Source organism: Quercus lobata, chromosome 11 (assembly GCF_001633185.2).
Source record: "Quercus lobata isolate SW786 chromosome 11, ValleyOak3.0 Primary Assembly, whole genome shotgun sequence".
Taxonomy (NCBI): Eukaryota; Viridiplantae; Streptophyta; class Magnoliopsida; order Fagales; family Fagaceae; genus Quercus; species Quercus lobata.
The window spans coordinates 43,503,801-43,526,221 of NC_044914.1; positions in this window are offsets into that span (position 1 = coordinate 43,503,801).

Genomic DNA, 22,421 nt, shown 5'->3' on the forward strand with positions numbered 1-22,421 from the left:
AATGATTAGTAAAGGTGTTCACATGTCTTAGATTAGGTTTGGTGTTAAACAGGCACTCGACCCGACTTTGTATTGGCTGTTTATTTAACCAATGATTCAAACTTAAACCCAAATTTATTCTTTATTATCAAATGAGCAAAGTTTAAACATAATCATATATTCATGAATAAGTTTGTGAGTATGAAAATCAATTCAAGTATAGATTGTGTGAATTTTGTAAAAAAAATCATAAAAATCAAATTAATGTTTGTAATTTGTTGAAAATATAAATAGTTCATTTTATAGTAAAAATTATATATAAATCATAACAAGACATGGTTGATTAATCTATTTTTTTTTTTTTTAAATTCATAAACTAAAAGCATTCTATCTAATTAACTTAAATAATATAATTTAGTTATTAATTATTAGTATAAATTTGTGAAAAAAAAAGGTAAAAAGTTTTGTTGTGATATTTACTATAAATGAGAAATAAATAAGTCTATCAAATTGCTTGTGAACAAGTTTGAGTTTAATCAACAATAAAATAAATCAAGTTTGAATATATAAACTATCTTAGTGACAAACTCAAATAGTAAAATGGACTCGGGTCTAAAAGAAAATTATGTAATTAATGTTAACTTTTAATACTCATCCAAATGAGCTGTTTGTTGAACATATACTATGCAAAGATGTGGCAATATTTTGACAAAAAGTTGATGAGAATCAGCCGTACCGGAATGCTTACAAGAGGAAGAGAGGCAAAAGATAATAATAATTATAACGGTTATTTTTTATAGATTCACAACCCTTTTTTAACGGCTATATTGGACTTCGGAACAAGATTCGAGGATTTGTCTGCCAAATTGGAAGTATATGTTAACTTGTAGGCGGCCTTAGGAGGGCCAGAAGCTGTGCATTGAAATGAAATGGCCCTGATATATAGTGATATGTGTATGACATTTTAACCCTGTCCTTTGCGGTATGTTTGATTGGACCCTTTGGCGTTGGTACCCAAAATGGTTGGTTTTTTGTGATCATCATCCATGCTCCCTTAATCATCACTTGTGGCCTGGTGGGTAGGAATGTACGATGCCTGGTATTATTGCATGTGATACTTGGTAAGAGTTTAGCGATTCTAATAATAACACTTTAATAAATGTGTTTATTAACCACGAAAGTTACATCAAAACTCTGGTAATCAACGTAGAATTACCCTTACTGTCATGTGGATCGGAACTTCCCCCTTTTTTTTTATTCAGGGAAGAAAAAAAAAATCATCCATATTTGTTTGTTTGTTGATTCGCCTTCTACGTGGGAAACACATTGATTCGCACTAGAGCTATGCGCTTTTTGGATGTATCTTTCTAAATTCAAGGTGTCTAGGTCCACATTGTCTTGTTTCACCACTGGTTTTCATCATTTCACGTTGATTTTCTTGTTTCACCATAACTATATTTTCTTTTTGTCTCAATGACTCTTGATAATTTCCCATAAGCATGTTTCAAAAATATTCGCATCTGAATGACTCAAGGACTTCATGTTCCCTAAATCATGCCATTGTTCTTGGATTTTCACATAAACAAAGGTTGCTTTTTGCCATTAAAAGATGAGATTAGAAATTCCTTTCGTTTCCACTTTCAATAACAAGGATTAGATAGGCCTTTTGTTTCCACCAGATCATGGAAAGATAATTTTCACCTTTACTATGTTATCATAGCGACTCGCCTTTATAATATATTCTTATATTCTTTAAAATATTCATTCGGATCACTTCCGTGTATGTTTATATATTGGATAACCAGTTTTAACAAATAGAAATAACTCTTTCGCGAATAATGCTATAAAATAAATATAAAATTGTTGCAAGTTTGAGGCACGGACTAAGTTATTGTTACAAATGTTATTAGCAGTTTCTCAAAAAAAAAAAAAAAAATGTTATTAGCAGATCATTTATGAGCTTTGGCAAACTCATAAGTGAGCTATTTATAGACTAACAATTAAAAAACTATATATAACTTAACCACCATTAATTCAAGTATTCATCACCATCATTCTCTTATTAATTTTGTGAGACAAGTTGTACTAGAAGAAATTTAATTACAAATGATCAAAATAAAATGTTTCTTTTTTCAATTTTTAATAAAATATTTCCTTTTCAATTTTTCCTTTTGCCAATAGCAAAGTAGGGTGCCTGCTTCTTACACAGGTGTTTACACTAATAAAAATTATCACAAGAGAATATGTACGGATGCTAATACTTTCCCACTTTTCATGAGAAAATGTGAGAGTTATTTTGGGTTATATTAGCACTTCTCGTATGTTTTTTATTTGTATTTATTTAAATAAAAAATAGTATGCAGTTTTAGACTTATATATAATGACTTTTCTTTTCTTTTTTAATAATAGGACCCGACCCACAAGGCTGTCAATGCTGAATTGGATGAAGTATATCCAGGTGTCTGTGAGCTGCTCCTAGACTATATCAAGGTTGTTGAAGGGTTTGTTAGAACAGTGTTGCTACCTCATGGTTGGAATAGTAATTTTTCTAAACTTAAAAAACATGATTGCTCTCAATTGCCCGTTGATGAAGTGTATTTTCAAAAGACTATACACATTTAACATTATACGTTAAAGGTAAGTTTCATGATCTACCTTAAAAGTGTTGATATGGCATCAAGAAGAAATGGATATAGATAAAAATAAATAGAAAAAAGGGTGCAAGACAATGATTTTCAATGTGACACATTTTAATGTAAATAATTGTTAGTTTCATCCAATATCTCAATGGTGGTTCTCGTTGAACATTTATTTATAAAAACATCAATTTGATATCTGTGTTTTTAAAAACTTTAACCTCAATTGAATTGATTTCTTTGAATTAATATAATGGTGATCATGCCAAAATCATGAAATATTAGCCATGTTATGGGCATGTTAAATGTTTTTCATGCAAAATAGGGCCACTATGAGAATTTTTCACATGCGTGGAGTATTTTAAAAATAAATTAATTTATATATAAAAAAAAAACTTGTAAATTCTATATAGTGTTGTTTCTAACATTCTATCTGTGGGGCCCAAATGATTTACGGGCCAGGCCCATCTACCTGGGGAAAATCCGAAGGCCCAAACCGAGGAGGGCTATGGCCCAAGCTCGACAAAATAGCCTGTGGATATCGCCGAGGACGGCTCAGTCCTCGGTAGACCCAAAGTCCCCCCCCTGAAGGAAGGGTAAAAACGGTATAGGACCGAAATCAGGGCGAAAGATCTAAAATATCCAGGGAAAGCTGCTCTCACTACCATTCAATGCTCTGAACCTGACAGATCCGCAGTCTTAGGCTTTTACAACCACCCCCAACGACTTTGAATATGGGCTGATGGGACAAGTATCAATTTTGGAAAGGTTGACCCCATACGTGGGCGAAGGACAGTGGACGCAGGCAAGTATAAAAGGAAAAATAAGTAACCTAAAGAAGGGGTTGGGAAAAATGGCCAAAAACCAGAGCCTCCCAGCCCACCTCCAGGAGAAAGACTTCAGGGGTGTAGGAAAACTTAAACTGGTACGAACACCGCGAAAAACCCACCGCCTATCGATCAAGGCCTAGCCTTCCAAACCCACGCTCTACAAATGATGTTGTTAGGGGCCTTTTCACGTGCGAACCCGACACTGTTACGGTCCGCCACGAATCGCGTCCTTACAATTGGCGCCGTCTGTGGGAAGGCTTGTGTGTTGGTATAGGAAGTGGGTCGATAGAGTTTCTTCGTTATATCTAACCGTTGGTTATAGAGTTCTAGTACAAAGTTCTGTTACGGACTACGTTTCTTGGTTAGGGGCTTGGTTGAGGAGCTAACTCCCTTAAAGCCAAGGTCCCCCGTAAAGAGCAAACTAGGCACTTGGTAACGTTAACCGTATGGATAAACTCTAGGGGCTTGGCTGCGGAGCTAACTCCCCTAAAGCCAAGATCCCACACAAAGAGAAAACTAGGTTTTGGACAGAACCAAGGCATTGCATGTCTACGGACTCAAGCCTCTGGGGAAACCAACTACCTGGATGTGGAAAACTAGGTTTTGGACAGAACCAAGGCATTGCATAGTCCTCGGACTCAAGCCTCTGGGGAAACCAACTACCTGGATGTGGAAAACTAGGTTTGGACAGAACCAAGGCATTGCATGGTCTACGGACTCAAGCCTCTGGGGAAACCAACTACCTGGATGTGGAAAACTAGGTTTTGGACAGAACCAAGGCATTGCATGGTCTACGGACTCAAGCCTCTGGGGAAACCAACTACCTGGATGTGGAAAACTAGGTTCTGGACAGAACCAAGGCATTGCATGGTCTACGGACTCAAGCCTCTGGGGAAACCAACTACCTGGATGTGGAAAACTAGGTTTTGGACAGAACCAAGGCATTGCATAGTCTCGGACTCAAGCCTCTGGGGAAACCAACTACCTGGATGTGGAAAACTAGGTTTTGGACAGAACCAAGGCATTGCATAGTCCTCGGACTCAAGCCTCTGGGGAAACCAACTACCTGGATGTGGAAAACTAGGTTCTGGACAGAACCAAGGCATTGCATAGTCCTCGGACTCAAGCCTCTGGGGAAACCAACTACCTGGATGTGGAAAACTAGGTTCTGGACAGAACCAAGGCATTGCATAGTCCTCGGACTCAAGCCTCTGGGGAAACCAACTACCTGGATGTGGAAAACTAGGTTTTGGACAGAACCAAGGCATTGCATGGTCTACGGACTCAAGCCTCTGGGGAAACCAACTACCTGGATGTGGAAAACTAGGTTTTGGACAGAACCAAGGCATTGTATAGTCCTCGGACTCAAGCCTCTGGGGAAACCAACTACTGGATGAGGAAAACTAGGTTTTGGACAGAACCAAGGCATTGCATAGTCCTCGGACTCAAGCCTCTGGGGAAACCAACTACCTGGATGGGGAACCAACTATTTAAAAAAAAAAACTATGGCACATAAACCTCAAAATTCATCCGAAGAGAGCTCCGCGTTAACAGATGGGTTAATACCTTGATTGCGCGGATTCCTCGGTCCACCCTCTGATCCCCCAATATCAAAGGGGTTGATGCGATACGGCGTAACATATTATCCAGAAGCACAACCAAAGCCCCTCGCTACTCGGCTACCCTCTCGGACGAATTACTTAGAGTTTGTTGTACTCGGACATCGCTCTTGTATGCATCGCGTAGCACTCAGCCGTTATCCCGGTTAGTTCCAAGAGTTTAATTTATTTGATGACTAACCTTGTTATGTTTGATAATATTTGTAAGTCTAAACTAGTAGGAATCTGTGTTAAGGCCTTTCTCTGCCTAGAATATCATTAAGGGCAAACTCATATTTAATATTCATGCATAAAGTAGTGGTTACAATGGAACAGTACAGTGTTCCATTGTATAGAGAAATAAACACATATTTTATTAAGACAAAGGAACAGTACAGTGTACAATGGAAAGCTGAAACAAAGCCTACATCGAAGCTAACTACATAAGTAACGAAGAATACAAGAGAGTAAAGATAAAGCCGAGGAGGTAGTTCAGAGGAGAGGTTGGCTACTGCCTCGAGACCTTATTCCCCCTCCATGCTTTTGCACGCCCATAACTCAGGCAGCAAAAGAACCCAACTTGGGGCCTGCACCGGTACAGAAAAGGTGCAGGAAACCTGACCTCAGACTAACACCATCTACAGAAAAGGTGTAAGGAGCCGGAAGTTGGGAAGCCCCCGCAAAAATTTGCCTGCTACAAGGCAGACGGCGCTGATGGCGGAAATTCCTTTTTCTGACATACCAAAAATCTGGCATGACCAGAACCTGTTTCGGATTTTGACTAAAAGAAGGAGGAATACCATCTTCCTCCTGTCAAGGCGGAGGACTGGCTTGAATCTGTGCCATCCTTGTCCATACCATATCACCTTGAGGATTCGGTGCCTCTGAAGCACGCGGAGACCTTTCATCCCTATCCAAGCCTCAAACATCTTGCTTTGGGGCAGTGGCACTAGAAAGAGAGATCGCGGATATGGAAGAAATACAGTTCTGAAGGGAACGGGAGAGTTCATGTGCAAGTAAAGTGATCCCCTATCCCATTTATACCCAGAAGTAAACCGATGGCATTTAATTCGCGCAGCGTCCCAAGGAACGCTACAGACAAAATGTCTCTGGCTCGATTTCCAACGTCGTCTGCAACCCTGAGGATAAAGGAGTCTCGAGAGGGTGCACCTCGAACACTGGGACGCCAAAAGGTACCGCGTGATCAAAGGTTATGGAAACACCTCTTAATTTGTGGGCCCAGTAAATTCGCGGCCCAGGCCCGTTCAGCATATGGGCCCAGGGACAGAACCAAGGCCTTGTATGGTCCTCGGACCCAAGCCAATGGGGAAACCAAGTACAAAAAATTATAAAAATTACAAGTTTTGGACAGAACCAAGGCCTTGTATGGTCCTCGACCCAAGCCTATGGGGAAACCAAGTACAAAAAATTATAAAAATTACAAGTTTTGGACAGAACCAAGGCCTTGTATGGTCCTCGGACCCAAGCCTATGGGGAAACCAAGTACAAAAAATTATAAAAATTACAAGTTTTGGACAGAACCAAGGCCTTGTATGGTCCTCGGACCCAAGCCTATGGGGAAACCAAGTACAAAAAATTATAAAAATTACAAGTTTTGGACAGAACCAAGGCCTTGTATGGTCCTCGGACCCAAGCCTATGGGGAAACCAAGTACAAAAAATTATAAAAATTACAAGTTTTGGACAGAACCAAGGCCTTGTATGGTCCTCGGACCCAAGCCAATGGGGAAACCAAATACTTGGATAAGAAAAGGTTTGAATCCCGTAAGATGGGTTACTTGGTAAAAATGTCAGGTCACTTCATCCACGGCTTAAACACCATAAAAGGTTAAGGCCAATAAAGGTGTAAGGAAGGGGGTGGAAAGCCCCAGCACTTAGTCATATAAAAAGGCCGCTCATTTGGTGGGTGCTATATCTTCAAATGGTTATTCCTTACATGACATCAAGCCTTCGTTTCTCTCCTCGGCTAGCATGGGGTAAGTATTACTCTTCACTGATCGGCCCTATTATGTCAAGCATTTCTATTAAAGTTATGGCGACGTCTTTTTATTATCAAATCTTTTGGTCTTAGCCGTCATTGATTTAGATGCTATATTAATATGCCGAGCAGCGTTTGTAGATCCAAAAGAAAAAAAAGCATAGAGACAAAACATGCGAAATAAAATAACAACGATTTTTATTAATACGAAAAATTATTACAATGTACAAAGAAGGGCTCGAACGAGCCTATACAAAATGCGAACTGCCTAAGCGATAGTTACATCCGTAGTACAGATAACTAAACTCCCAGGCGTCTTCTAAACTCGTTTTCAAAGTCTCTCCAATCTTTGCCTCGATACTGCTCATATAATGATAAGAACCTTCTTTGGGAAGAAATGGCGGAGAGGGAAATAGTAAGGAAGAAATCAATGAAGAAGATGGAAGAGATGAATGAAGAAGATGGAGGACATGAGTAAAGAAGGAGGAGAAGAAGAGAGAAGAGATGAAAAGAAAGAAAAAGGAGCAAAAGAGGGAGAAGTGAAAGCACCAGGATGGAACTGGTGCTGGGAAGACTAAGAAAGGGAGATGGAGAATAGCCCCAGTCAAGGAAGAGAGGAAGAAGTAGAGACGCTTAGTCCCGGCCTCGATCCTGACTCCCAACACACTGGAGCCATACTAGGTATGCTCATAGGAGAGCGGTGGGTACTGATGATGGGTGTTCTCGACTCAGTCATGCCGAAAGTTCGACGTGACGAGTCCCTGCTTCGGATTTTGATTGAAAGAAGGGTGAGGTTGATTTTGAGTCTTCGCCATCCCTGTCCCGATCGAGTCATAAGGAGCTTTATTGGAACATGGCGTCTATGGGAGGGGTTTGGCTCCTGCATCACTCGTTGTTATGATAAAGTGTATCACGATTTAGTTTGTGGACCAGTGGGTAAAATGAACCCTCGGGGAGGCCAAATATTTCAAATCTCAGAACGATGAGAAGGAATTCTTTACAAAAACAATAACCTCCGCTTTTCCTTCTTATACTGAGGGTGGAGCGGGAGACATTTAATAGGTTCAGATATCCAAAGGAATCTGCCAACACGAACATGCCGGTTCCGTTTCTCCACCCCATCAAAACAAACCGCCGAATTAAAGCAGTCTCGTAAATAGTGGTCATTAAAAGCACGTTTTGGCATACCCAAACGATAAGAGCGCATCAAGCGCGAAATCAAAAGGCTGCCTCATAGACCGGCGCGTTTCTTGGACAGATGAGGAGCCGCCAGCATTATTAAAAGGCCAAATTGATTGGGCCATAGGAAGAGGTTTGGCATCACCAAAACCCCCCTTTCCAACCAAGAGGTTGGACAGCCGGGTTTTGAGGGGCTATTGTGGGGCCCAAATGATTTACGGGCCAGGCCCATCTACCTGGGGAAAATCCGAAGGCCCAAGCCGAGGAGGGCTATGGCCCAAGCTCGACAAAATAGCCTGTGGATATCGCCGAGGACGGCTCAGTCCTCGGCAGACCCAAAGTCCCCCCCCCTGAAGGAAGGGTAAAAACGGTATAGGACCGAAATCAGGGCGAAAGATCTAAAATATCCAGGGAAAGCTGCTCTCACTGCCATTCAATGCTCTGAACCTGACAGATCCGCAGTCTTAGGCTTTTACAACCACCCCCAACGACTTTGAATATGGGCTGATGGGACAAGTATCAATTTTGGAAAGGTTGACCCCATACGTGGGCGAAGGACAGTGGACGCAGGCGAGTATAAAAGGAAAAATAAGTAACCTAAAGAAGGGGTTGGGAAAAATGGCCAAAAACCAGAGCCTCCCAGCCCACCTCCAGGAGAAAGACTCTAGGGGTGTAGGAAAACTTAAACTGGTACGAACACCGCGAAAAACCCACCGCCTATCGATCAAGGCCTAACCTTCCAAACCCACGCTCTACAAATGATGTTGTTAGGGGCCTTTTCACGTGCGAACCCGACACTGTTACGGTCCGCCACGAATCGCGTCCTTACACTATCAAATACTTCAATTCAATTCAATTCAAAATAGATTCATTTCAAACCTCAATTAAATTTGCAGTCTGCAATAATAGGGCCAAATCTAAGACAAGCACAACACATTTTGGAGTTTACAATAATGTTTAGTGGGGACTTCTCTTATTTTAAATATTAATTGTATAATACATATGTTTTGATTTTTTTTTTTTTAATTAAGAATTTTTTTTTCTTGCCTTTTGAGATACAAAATTGCTACTAATTGTGGTTTAGCGTTTAACTTTTGCAAAGATTGGATTTTCAATTGGTAACATCACTAATTCACTTAATATTTATTGTGTCATATTCTATCTTCAATAGGATTTTATCATTTTTAATTTTGGATAACTATACGCAAATATTATATGTATTGTTAGTTAATATTTTATAAGTGACACGTGCATTAGAAAATTTGTCTAGTCTTCTCACATATCTTAATATGTTAATTGAATTATTTTCATCTATATATAAAATTGTAAGGATGATAGGCCTAGTATTATATATTGGGTCAGGAGCTCAGTCTGAGGACACCTAGTAATTCGAGGATGGGTAAACGTGTTATAGAGGTCGACACTAATAAATAAAGGAAGGGATCTAGGCATGATGGTCCAGGAAGGTGGTCCGAGGAGGGATGCTTTCTCGAATAAGTAAGGCAGAGGTCAGAAGGTATGACCCGTCATCCAAAACAACGTTCTAGGAATTTCTATTGACAAGGATGCACGTCATAGAGGCATGGGAGCTATGAAATATCTAAGAGAAAACTGTTACCACCGCATTGAATACTCTGTAGCTAACTCTCTAACCGCATTAATGAGGAAGTGATACTTGAACAGTAACTTTCAGCCTTACAGCTACTCCCCAAAGACTTCAAGAAAGTGCTGATGGGACAAGGATCAAGACCAGCAATCAAATCTACACGTGGAGGGTAGAGATGAAAGAGGAGGATAGTATAAATAGAAAGAAGACCCTAAGGGAAGACCCTTACAATTGGTGCCGTCTGTGGGAATTTCTTGTGTTCTAGTGAGCTTGACGTTCAGTTATGATAAGTTCAGGTCCAAACCAGGCGGAATCCATAGGGTCCCAGCGTCAAGATTATTTCCTCAATTTTGAGCAAAGAAGGGACTGAGAAGTTAGTGTGCACACCACCCATACTAGTAGGAGCCACTCTCGAGGTGGGAGTCATATCTCTCATGAGGAAAAAACTAGAGCCATGCAGCTGGAGATTGATCATTTGAAGAGGAAGTTGCGCCACAAACGACGAAGGCAAACTCCCTCAAACTCTTATTTTTCTTCTGGTGATGAGGAGGGATGGTAGCTATAGACCCAGATCAAGAACTCCCCCTAGTAAATCCTTTGTGTGTGATGAGGATTACCACTGTAAGTGTAGGAATAGAAGCCCGTCTCGCAAAGGCCTGGGAAATGACATGATGAGTAAGGTGTTAAACCAAATTTCCAGGTCGCCTTTCACACACAGAATTGGAGGAAATCTTCCTCAACAGTTTACTCTGCCAATGTTCACCATGTATAATGGTCAAATAGACTCTGTGGAGCATGTAAATCACTTTAACCGAAGAATGGTTGTCCACTCCAGGAACGAGGCCTTGTTGTGCAAGGTATTCCCATCCAGCTTAGGGCCTGTGGCTATGAGGTGGTTTGATGACTTAGGAGCAAGTTCTATTGATTCTTTTAAAAAACTCACCCAGGCATTTGAATCTTGCTTTATTACATGCGACTTACTCGGCCTTTAGACTCCCTATTGTCTATGACCGTGCGAGGAGGGAAGACCCTGAAAATGTACTCAAATAGATACTAGGAGATGTTCAATGACATAGATGGTGACTTTGATGATATGGACATAAGAAATTTCAAGGTCGGCCTACTGGCGAGCATGGTTTGAAGAAGTCTTTGACTGGAAAACCTGCTAACAGTGTCCGTCAACTCATAGACCGGATTGACAAGTATAAGTGGGTCGAGGAGGACTAACAACAGGGAAAAGGGAAGGCTAAGGTTATCTCTCAGGAAAGGAGGGATTTCAAGTCGAATTGATACAACAATAACCAGCCAAAGAGAGATTTTGTTAGGTAATCGGGGTCAATCGCTACTTAAGTGGTTAGTACGATGTTCCAAGAACCAGTACACCAGGTCTTGGAGAAAATCAAGAACAAGTCATTCTTTAAATGGCCAAATAAAATGGGAGGTGACCCCATGAAGCGCAATCAAAGCTTTCATTGCCAATGCCACTGGACTGAGGGCACACCATAGAAGACTATGGACCTTTGAGGAGTCATCTGGAGCAACTAGTCAGAGAGGGGAGGCTGAAACAATTTTTTCATTAGCCCAATGGACTAGGAGGTCAGACAGGATCAAGATTTCAGGGGAATGCTTTTTCCAGAGCCCCTTTGGGCACCATTAATGTCATCTTCGCGACCCCGATGAGAATTGGTTCTCACCCCTCCAAGGTGATGTCTGTAGCTTGGCCACCTACTGAGGACTCTAGACCTAAGCCAAAAAGGGCTAGAGTGGAGAACTGGCTAGCAATGAGTTTCTTTGAAGAGGACAGGGCTGGAACCATACAGTTACATGATGTTGCCCTAGTAGTCACCCTCAAGATAGGGGGATATAATGTTAAGAGGGTGATGTTGGATCAAGGCAGTGGGGCAGAGATTATGTACTCTGATTTGTACAACAATCTGGGCTTGAAACTTGAGGACTTGATAGCTTATGATTCGCCTCCGGTAAACTTCGACGGGAAAGTTGTTATTTTAAGGGGCTAGATTTGACTACTCGTGCAAGCAAGGTCAGAGGTGGTAGAGGTGGATTTCATTGTAGTGGATGCTTATTCTCCCTACACGGCCATTGTAGCAAGACCCTAGCTTCATGCCTTGGGAGTCATTTCCTCCACTTTGCATTTAAAGGTGAAATATCCATCTGGGGACCGGATTGAGGAGTAGATTGGGAGCCAGTTTGTGGCTAGGCAGTGCTTGATCGCTGCAATAATGCATCAACCAAGAGTGAAGTCTTTGGCCTCTACTGAGGGGAGCTTATAGCAATCAAGGATTTTGGTCTTGTTTGCGGGTACGGTGTCAGAAGGGGCAATGTGTGAGGAATTGGAGAAAATTACTATTGATGATGATATGGAAAAGTTCTTTCAAGTTGGAGCTCAACTGCCTCCTCTAGAGAAGGAAGAGCTGATAGTGTTTCTCAGGAGGAATATTGATGTGTTCTCATGGAATACTTACGAAGCACCTGGGGTGGATCCAAACTTCATCTGCCATCACTTGAATGTCAGTCCGTCCGCCATCCCCAAAAAGCAGCCACCTTGACACTTATCTAAGGACCATTTTAATGCTGTCAAAGATGAAGTGACCAAGCTTAAGTGTTTTACCTTGAATGGCTAGCCAATACTGTAATGGTAAAAAAGAAGAGTGGAAAGTGGTGAGTATGTTTGGACTTCACAAATTTGAGCAAGGCCTGTCCAAAAGACCCTTTCCCCATGCTTCGGATAGACCAGATAGTAAATGCCACTGTAGGCCATCCTCGGATGAGCTTTTTGGATACCTTCAAAGAATACTACCAAATACCATTGGCTCTGGGTGACCAGGAGAAGACAGCTTTTTTCACTCCTACTGGAAATTACCACTACAAGGTGACGCCTTTTTGGTTAAAGAATGTAGGATCTACCTATCAGAGGATGATAACTAGGATGTTTGAGGCACAATTGGGCAAGAATATTGAGATTTATATAGATGATATGGTGGTGAAGAGTAAGGTGATTTCCGAGCATGTGGGAGACCTCAGGGATATTTTTGAAATACTAAGGAAACACAAACTGCGCCTTAATACTTCCAAGTGCTCATTTAGCGTGGGATAAGGCAAATTTCTGGGCTATATGGACATCCATCGTAGAATTGAGGTCAACTCTGATCAGGCTAAGATAATTAACAGTCTACAACTACCTCGGAATCCTAAAGAAATCCAAAAGCTAACTGGAATGACTGCTGCCCTGAACCGATTTATCTCTCGGTCAATGAACAGGTGCAAACCCTTCTTCTAGTTGTTGAATAAATGGAAGAGATTTGAATGGACCCTAGAATGTGCTCGGCCTTCCAGCAACTCAAGGAATACCTTTCTCGGCCACCTATTATGTTCAAGCCTGAGGTAGATGAGGTCTTGTTTGCATATATTGCTGTGGCTTCTCACGCTGTGAGCTTGGTACTGATACGGGTTAACAATGGCATGCAAAGGCCAGTCTATTGTGCGAGCAAGTCTTTACATGAAACAGAAGTTCGTTACTTACCACTGAAGAAGGCCATTTTAGCAGTAGTACCAAGGTTTTAAAAACCGGTACAGAGAAAGAACCGAAAAAGTAGCTAATTACCGGTTTTTTGGTCCGACCAATGGTCGAACCGGTGATGTCATAAATAATTTAATTAAAATATTAAAATAATTTTTATTTAAAATTTTAATTTTAATAACTTATATTAAGAAAAAAAAAATTTTAAGGTGCTTTTTTCCCTATCACCTTTTCCTTCTTATCAGTAATAGTTGACAAAGAATAAACTATTTAACATTTAAGCTTTTATTTTTTAGTTTGTATAAACAATAGTATAACAATAACTATTTATTTATTCAAGAAAATTTAAATTAAAAAAAAAAGTTCCAAAGTCAGATGTCTAGACAAGTCACTGACTTATTAACTCTTTTACCAATACACTTTTCCACTCCACCACTCCTAGCCACACGTTTACTCTCTTTAATCTTTTTTTTTTTTTCCTAATACACAGTCACCTCATAAATTACTAGCACTCCACTGAGTACACTCCATAGAATCCATCTCTCTCTCTCTCAGGAAGTTAGATCTATTGTTTTATTTGTTTATCTCTACAATGCCATCATCGATCCCTCTCTTCCTCATTGAAGATCTGTAGTGTAGATACCACTCCAAGATGCTAATTTCAACGCCAAGCATGAACATTCAATCATTTTCTCTCTCTCAAGCATAGCCAATCTTAAGAAAAAAGACTTTATTGCAAAAATCTGTCCTCACCATCAGTAGATCTGAGAAAAAAGAAGATTTTTACTGCAAAAAAAGCTCCATTGCAGATCTGTTTCAGCAATTTTGAAAAACCGGTTCAACCATACCAGTTTCCGGTTTTCTGGTTAAATCGGGCGATTTTTTACTATTTCCAGTTTTTAGCTCTTTTTCGATTATTTGTCATAACCAGACCAGATTAACGACTGGTTCCCAGTTAAAACCATGAGTAGTACATGCTACACGCAAACACCCTCACTACTTCCAATCCTACACAGTTGCTGTTTTAACCCAACTTTCACTTCGGTCACTATTTTGGAGTGCTGATTACATTGGAAGGATTGCCAAATGTGGTACGATCCTAGGGGCTTTCAATATTAAGTATATGCCTCATACCTCTATCAAGGGCCAGGTCCTCGTAGATTTGGTGGTTGAATTTGCTGAATCCCCATTAGAAGAGGAGATAGAGAAGTAAGACATTGATGGAAAATCAGTTGGCATGGTCACCTTGCAAGAACCTTTATCCTGGAAGGTATACGTTGATAGTGCAGTGAATCAAAGAGGATTCAGAGTGGGGCTGGTTTTAATATCTTTTGAGAGGATCATTATTGAGAAATTCTTAAGATTAGGCTTCTCGGCCACAAACAATGAGGCTGAATATGAGGCTCTATTAGTAAGGATGACCATAGTTCAGAAAATGGGAGGAAAAGCAGTGGAGATATTGTTGGATTCAAGTTTGGTGGTAGGCCAAGTAAAAGGAGAGTTAGAGGCCAGGGATGTGAGAATGCAAGGATATTTAAGTCAGGTTAGGCACTTGTGATTAGGGTTTGAGTCTTTCAACTTGCTACAAATCCCGAGAAGTGGAAACACACATGCTGATTCCCTGGCCACTCTTGCAACTTCCTCGACACAGGGCTTGCCTCGGGTTATATTTGTTGAAGACTTGTGCAAGCCTACTGAGAAGAAGAAAAAGATGGCTCAAATTCATTAAATTAGGGTGGGAATGCAAGGATATTTAAGTCAGGTTAGGCACTTGTGATTAGGGTTTGAGTCTTTCAACTTGCTACAAATCCCGAGAAGTGGAAACACATATGCTGATTCCCTGGCCACTCTTGCAACTTCCTCGACACAGGGCTTGCCTCGGGTTATACTTGTTGAAGACTTGTGCAAGCCTACTGAGAAGAAGAAAAAGATGGCTCAAATTCATTAAATTAGGGTGGGACCTAGCTAGATAGACCCTATAGTGCTATTCCTTAAAGAGGATATCTTGCCCAAGGAGAAGTCAGAGGCTAACAAGGTGCGAAGAAAGGCTCCTCGGTTTTGGTTGTCCAAGGACCAAAAGTTGTATAAGCACTCTTTTTATGGGCCATACTTGCTATGCATACACCCTGAGGCATCAGAGCTACTCCTTGAGGAGTTACATGAAGGGATTTGTAAAAGCCATATAAAAGGAAAGTCTATGTCTCACAGATTTCTTACCTAGGGATATTGGTGGCCGAACATGCAAAAAGAAGCGCAAGAATATGTGAAGAAGTGTAACTAATGCCAAAAATTTGCACCAAACATTCACCAACCAGGGGGAGTCCTTAATCCTCTGTCTAGCCCTTTGTCATTTGCTTAATGGGTTTGGATATTATAGGACCTTTCCCTAAGGCAATAAGGAATAAGAGATGGTTGCTGGTCGACACGAATTACTTCACAAAATGGGTTGAAACTGAACCATTGGCAAATATCAAGGACGTGGATGCCAAGAGATTTGTTTGGAAAGATATTGTCACTCGATTTGGGATCCTTTATATCCTTATCTCTAACAATAGTCTTTAGTTTGATAGCAAAACCTTCAGGAGGTACTGTTGTGATTTGGGAATTGCAAATAGGTATTCCACCCCGGCTTATCCACAGGGGAATGGACAGGCTGAGGCTGTCAATAAGGTCATAGTGAATGGACTCAAGAAGAGATTAGATGATGCGAAGGGAAAGTGGGTCGAAGAGTTGTCACACGTCCTTTGGACATTTTGGATCACACCTCGTAGGTCAACAGGGAAGACACCCTTTTCAATGACTTATGGGGCCGAGGCTGTTATTCCTCTAGAGACTGGATTCTTAACACTGAGAATGAGTTCTTTCACTTCGAGCAATAATGACAGGCTATTAGGGAAGAGCTTGACTTAATTGAAAAGCGAAGAGAGAACGCCATGGTCCAACTAGTGTATTATCAACACAAGCTCAAGTAAGGGTATGATGCCAACGTGAAGTTAAGGCCATTGGTGCTTGGAAACTTGGTATTAAGAAAGGTTTTAGGTACTGCAAAGAACTGAGCATAGGGAAAGTTAAGGCCTAACTGTGAAGGGCTATATTGCATCACCTTAGTGGTTGGAATAGGTGCATATTATCTTGAAGATCTAGATGAAAATGTTGTACTACGCCCTTGGAATGTAAACAACCTAAGAATGTATTATTATTAATGAAAGTCTTTTCTGCCATATTTTTGTTTATTGAATTATGTGTCATACATCGTATTTGCTTAAGTATCAAAAAGAACATTGGTTATGTCTGACTTCTCGGACCACATACCTTGAGTAAATTGATATTGTCAAGCGTTTCTCTAAGTGTTAAAAAGAACCTTAGTTATGCATTGTTTCTCAGACCACATACTTTGAGTAAATTAATATTTCATGACTTTTTTTTAAGTGCCAAACAGAACCTTAGTTATGCCTGATTTCTCGAACCACATACTTTGGGTAAATTAATGTTCTCTGTTATTTTTCTAGGAGTTAAACAAAACCTTAGTTATGCCTGGCTCCTTGGACCACATACTTTGGGTAAATTGATACTTCATGACTTTTTTTTAAGTGTTAAACAGAACCTTAGTTATGTTTGGCTCCTCGGACCACATACTTTGGTTAAATTAATATTTCCTGTCATTTTTCTAAGTGTAAAACAGAACCTTAGTTATGCCTAGCTCCTCAGACTATGTACTTTGGGTAAATTAATACTTCATGACTTTTTTCTAAGTATTAAACAGAACCTTAATTATGCCTGACTCCTCGGACCACATACTTTGGGTAAATTAATGCTCTCTGTTATTTTTCTAAGTGTTAAACAGAACCTTAGTTATGTCTGGCTCCTTGGACCACATACTTTGGGTAAATTGATACTTCATGATTTTTTTTAAAGTGTTAAACAGAATCTTAGTTATGTCTGGCTCCTCAGACCACATACTTTGGGTAAATTAATGTTGTCATTTTTCTAAGTGTATAACAGAACCTTAGTTATACTTGACTTCTCAATCCACATATTTTGGGTAAATTAATACTTCATGACTTTTTTCTTAGTATTAAACAGAACCTTAGTTATGCCTGACTTTTCGGACCACATACTTTGGGTAAATTAATACTCCCTGTTATTTTTTTAAGTGTTAAACAGAATTTTAGTTATGCCTGACTCCTCAAACCACATACTTTGGGTAAATTAATGTTTCCTGTTATTTTTTTAAGTGTAAAACAGAATTTTAGTTATGTCTGACTCTTCAGATCACATACTTTGGGTAAATTAATACTTCATGACTTTTTTCTAAGTATTAAACAGAACCTTAGTTATGCCTAACTCCTCGGACCACATACTTTGGGTAAATTAATACTCCCTGTTATTTTTTTAAGTGTTAAATAGAACCTTAATTATGCCTGACTCCTCAGACCACATATTTTGAGTAAATTAATATTTCATGACTTTTTTTTAAGTGTTAAACAAAATCTTAGTTATGCTTAACTCCTCGGACCACATACTTTGGATAAATTAATATTTCTTGTCATTTCTCTGAGTGTTAAACAGAACCTTAATTATGTCTGACTTCTCGGACCATATACTTTGGGTAAATTAATATCTCATGACTTTTTTTTAAGTGTTAAACAGAACATTAGTTATGCCTGACTCCTCAAACTACATACTTAGGGTAAATTAATGCTTCCTGTTATTTTTTTAAGTATTAAACAAAACCTTAGTTATGCCTGACTCCTTGGACCACATATTTTGGGTAAATTAATACTTCATGACTTTTTTCTAAGTGTTAAACAGAACCTTAGTTATGTCTGGCTCCTCAGACCACATACTTTGGGTAAATTAATGCTCCTTTTTATTTTTCTAAGTGTTAAACAGAACCTTAGTTATGCTTGACTCCTCGGACCACATACTTTAGGTAAAGTAATGCTTCCTGTCATTTTTCTAAGTGTTAAACAGATCCTTAGTTATGCCTAGCTCCTCGGATTACATACTTTGGATAAATTAATACTTCATGACTTTTTTCTAAGTGTTAAACAGAACTTTCGTTATGCTTGGCTCCTCGGACCGCAAACTTTGGATAAATTAATGCTTCCTGTCATTTTCTTAAGTGTTAAACAAAGTCTCCTCAGCCACATGCTTTGGGCAGGTTAATACTCTCTATTGTTTGTTTAAGTATCAAATAGAACCAACCATGCATAATGACATAGGTTTTCATAGTAATAGCTTAAGCAAATGGACATTCATGAGCATCACTTAAAGCATTTGTAAGTATATCAAGTATATTTATCACCTATTTAAGAATTGATTGTTCCTTTAGTCCTTCAAACTTACAGATAAATGGGGGGGTTAAGTGGAGTCAAACATGCATGGATGCTTCACCATTGTATATTTCTAAGGTTAAAATTATACTTTGTTGAGATTGTGGACTTAATAGGTTTAAACTATCCTGTTGCTGATCATGTAAGGTGTGGTAATTATGCTACCGCTTATGCAAATAGCTAAGGGGAACAATCTCTCATTGTTGCTTTGGTTAAGTGTTAAAAGAAACAGACACTATGTGTGGATCCATACAAATATCACAAGTATAAAAGAAAAAAACTTGCAATTATCATTAAACTAGGCCTTGGAAAAAGGCAAATAAGTTACAAAAGATCAAACTAATTACAAATGTTGAACACAAAAGTGAAAAATAAATAAAAAATAAAAAAGCTACATTGGAAATTACTACTTTTTTATTACAATCTTTTCTTTGGTTGGGGCCTTGGTGGGCTGAGTGAGTGCTGCTTCAGGAGCCTCTAGACCCTTACTTGTGAGATCACCCTTAACAGGCACGAGATGAGTAGTTAGGACTATCTCCTTCCTTGTATGGGCTTCTTTCTCTATTGGGAGGTCCTAGGGAGCAGTTGGGGGCTTTGTGGCATCAGGGGGCCACTCCCTTGGTTGGGTTTGCTTCCTTTTCAACAACTTCAGGCTGCTCGACCACCTTGGAAGGGCTGTCAGGAGAAGGGAGGACCTTGGCTGGGCTGGCCTTACCCATATTTGCCATCTTGAAGGAGGTATCAATCCTAGAGCTAGCAAGGCCAAATGCTTGGATGACAGGAGGATAGTATACACTCTCTGCTCTCTTTAGTGCAAAAGAGGCCTTAACCCTAGCCTAGTTGCGGGCCTCATTCCACACCTGGAGGCAGTAGTTCCTACACACCTCTGAGACCTCAGCCCTGAGGGCTTCCTCGGTCTCCGCCACTCTTACATCGTATTCGTCCTGCTTGGCCTGATCCCTAGCCTTCTCTGCCTGGTCTTTGGTTCCTGGCCTTCTCGGCCTCCTCCAATTTCTTCTTTAAAGCTACAATTTGCTCCTTGACAGCAATCAGTTGGTCCTCGATCTGGCGAAGCTGCCTCCATTAACCCTCAACCTACCTTTCAACCCTTTCCAAGGTGGCTTCAGCGCTCTTCTTGTCCCGGTCCGCCTCAGCCAGCTTATTCTTCAAGTCTTGGACCCTCTTCTCGACCATATTGAAGGCATTAATGGCTGCAGTGTGCCTCCTCTCTTCCTCCTTCATCATCCAGTGGGAGGTATTCACTATCTCCTTGGCCCTGAACGTGGCTTGGATGGCTTAAGAGAGGAAGAAAATATAGTTTAAAAAAAAAAAAAAAAAACCAGAAAAGAGAGAAATTAAAGACTAAGACTAGGGTACTTACCATGGCGAGGTCTCTCTTCAAGCTGAGGAACACCTCATACTTCCTCATAAACCTGAAGTCAGACATGTCATTGGGCAGCAATAAGGACTGTTTCACGGCATTAGCCACGTAACCAGCTTTACCCTGTTGGAAGTCTTGAATGGAGGCATCATTGGGGAGGGGGGCTCCATCCATCACCAAAGGTGGGGCGTAGGCTAAGACTATAGCTTGCTGGCCACCCCTCCTCTCACCCTTACCAAATGACCTCGTCTGCATACCTCTGGCCTATTTGGCCCTCCTCTGGGGCTCAACCTCTTGAGAGGGGTGGGTTTTTCCTACTTCTATCTCCTCCTTACCCTTCTGCTCCCTCTTCCTCTTGTGGTTGGCAGGATCAGATCAGAGGGGCTGGATGGGTGGAGGGGTAGGAAGCCTAGTCTGGGTTGCCTTCCCAGGCATGTTTCCCTTAGGTTAGGACTTCAGTAGCTCTTGGAGAGTTGACATCGATTTGCGCTGTATCCCCATAGCGTCTAATATGTTAGTAACTTCTTGGTGGTGACTGACTTGGGCTGGGAGAGGCTGGTTGAGGTCAACAATTGGGATCTCTAGGGACAGAGGCTGATTAAAGACCTTGTGGTCGTCTTCTGAGTCCGAGACGTCTACTATCTCTTCTTCTTCTTTTTCTTCTTCTTCTTCTTCTTTGATGATAGGATGGAAAGGGGCGGCCTCTCCACTTGTATATTGAAGCGGCAGAGTTACTTGAAGTACGCCTTTTAAAATAGGGTCGGTGGTGAGGAAACTAGGAGCAATGACACTTATCTGGTGCAAGCACGGATCCATTGCCTTTATCTGGCACTTCGATGCCTAGAAATTGGACAACAAAGGCTTGTAGCCGAGGATTAGGTGGGCCGCTCTCAGTTGACCATCTTTATGGACAAACACCTCGGCTTGGAGTATTCTGTCTTAGCTTGGCTGGTTGACAAGGCTGAAATTCAGAATGGCGGCATGATGATCTGCAAAACCATTAAGAGAAACAATCAGCGAAGGGTACGGCGCAAATCAAAGGAAATTTCAAATATCGACACAAAAGGAAGAAAATAGGAACAGAATGTGTCAAAGTGAAGAAAGGGTAACTTAGAAGAAATAAACTTAGACCTAAAACCCCACCTAGTAGCCCCTCTCTCATCGGGTAGGGGAGGTCATCGTGCCACTCCCCTAAAACGATCAGGAAGTCCTTGTTCATGCCTTTGTTGGAATCAGGAAGGCATAAGATAAGTTTGACCTCGGGGTGCCTAGTTTTTAAGTAATACCCCTGCCCCTTTATGTGGTGAAGGTTGTAAACCCAGTTAACGTCGTGGTAGGTAAGGTTTAAGCTCATTTTCTCATTAAAGGCGTCTACACTACCTAAAATCCTAAACATGTTGGGGGCACACTGGGTGGGAACTAACCTATGAGCCCTTAGATAATCTTTGGTGACTATACCCATATGGATTCTCATCCCTCCCTCTATGAAGACAATCATTGGGTTTACCACTTCTCTCTCTTGCTTATTAGTGTGCCAATCCCCCTCCTTATAATACCTAATGGAGACTCTCGGCAGGATTCTGTATTAAGTTTTAAAGTTCTCAATACTTTCTGCGGAGTCTACCAAATAAGCGAATCTACCCATTTAGTTGGAGATAGGTGAAAGTGAGAAGAAGGGAAAGGGAAATTAAGAGGACCGAGGAGAAAAGAACTATGTGAAAAGAAAAATAGAGGGGAAAGTAAACAGAAAAGGTTAAAATGACTTACGTGAAGTAGGAAACTCTCCTCGGACTAGCTCTTGGTATTTATAAGTGCAAAGGTTCAATTTATGAGTGCAAAGATTCAGTGTATGAATGCTAAAGTGAGGTGAATGAGGTGTTGGGGCAATATTTGTATCAGTGAGAGAGCGACAAGCGGGAAAGTTCCCGCTCGAGTTCCAATAAAATCTCCAGCTGTTGGATCCGCATCGCATTGTAGAACGTGGAAAACATGGAGCCGCAAAAATTTAATGAAGGCATGTCACGGATAACGAAGCGTCAGGAGTGTGCGTTAGACAGTTAAAAAGGCACCTGTGCAAACAGAGGTGATATATGATAAATGCAGAGTGGTTGTGGCGATATTGAAATCCTCCTTTTTGCCCGATGAGCAAAAGAGGAGAATTTCTAGGGGCTATTGTAAGGATGAAAGGGGCAATAGTATATATTGGGTCGGGAGCCTGATCCGAGGACACCTAGTAGTTCGAGGACGGGTAAACGTGTTATAAAGGTCGGCACTAATAAATAAAGGAAGGGATCTAGGCATGATGGTCTAGGAAGGTGGTCCGAGGAGGGATGCTTCCTT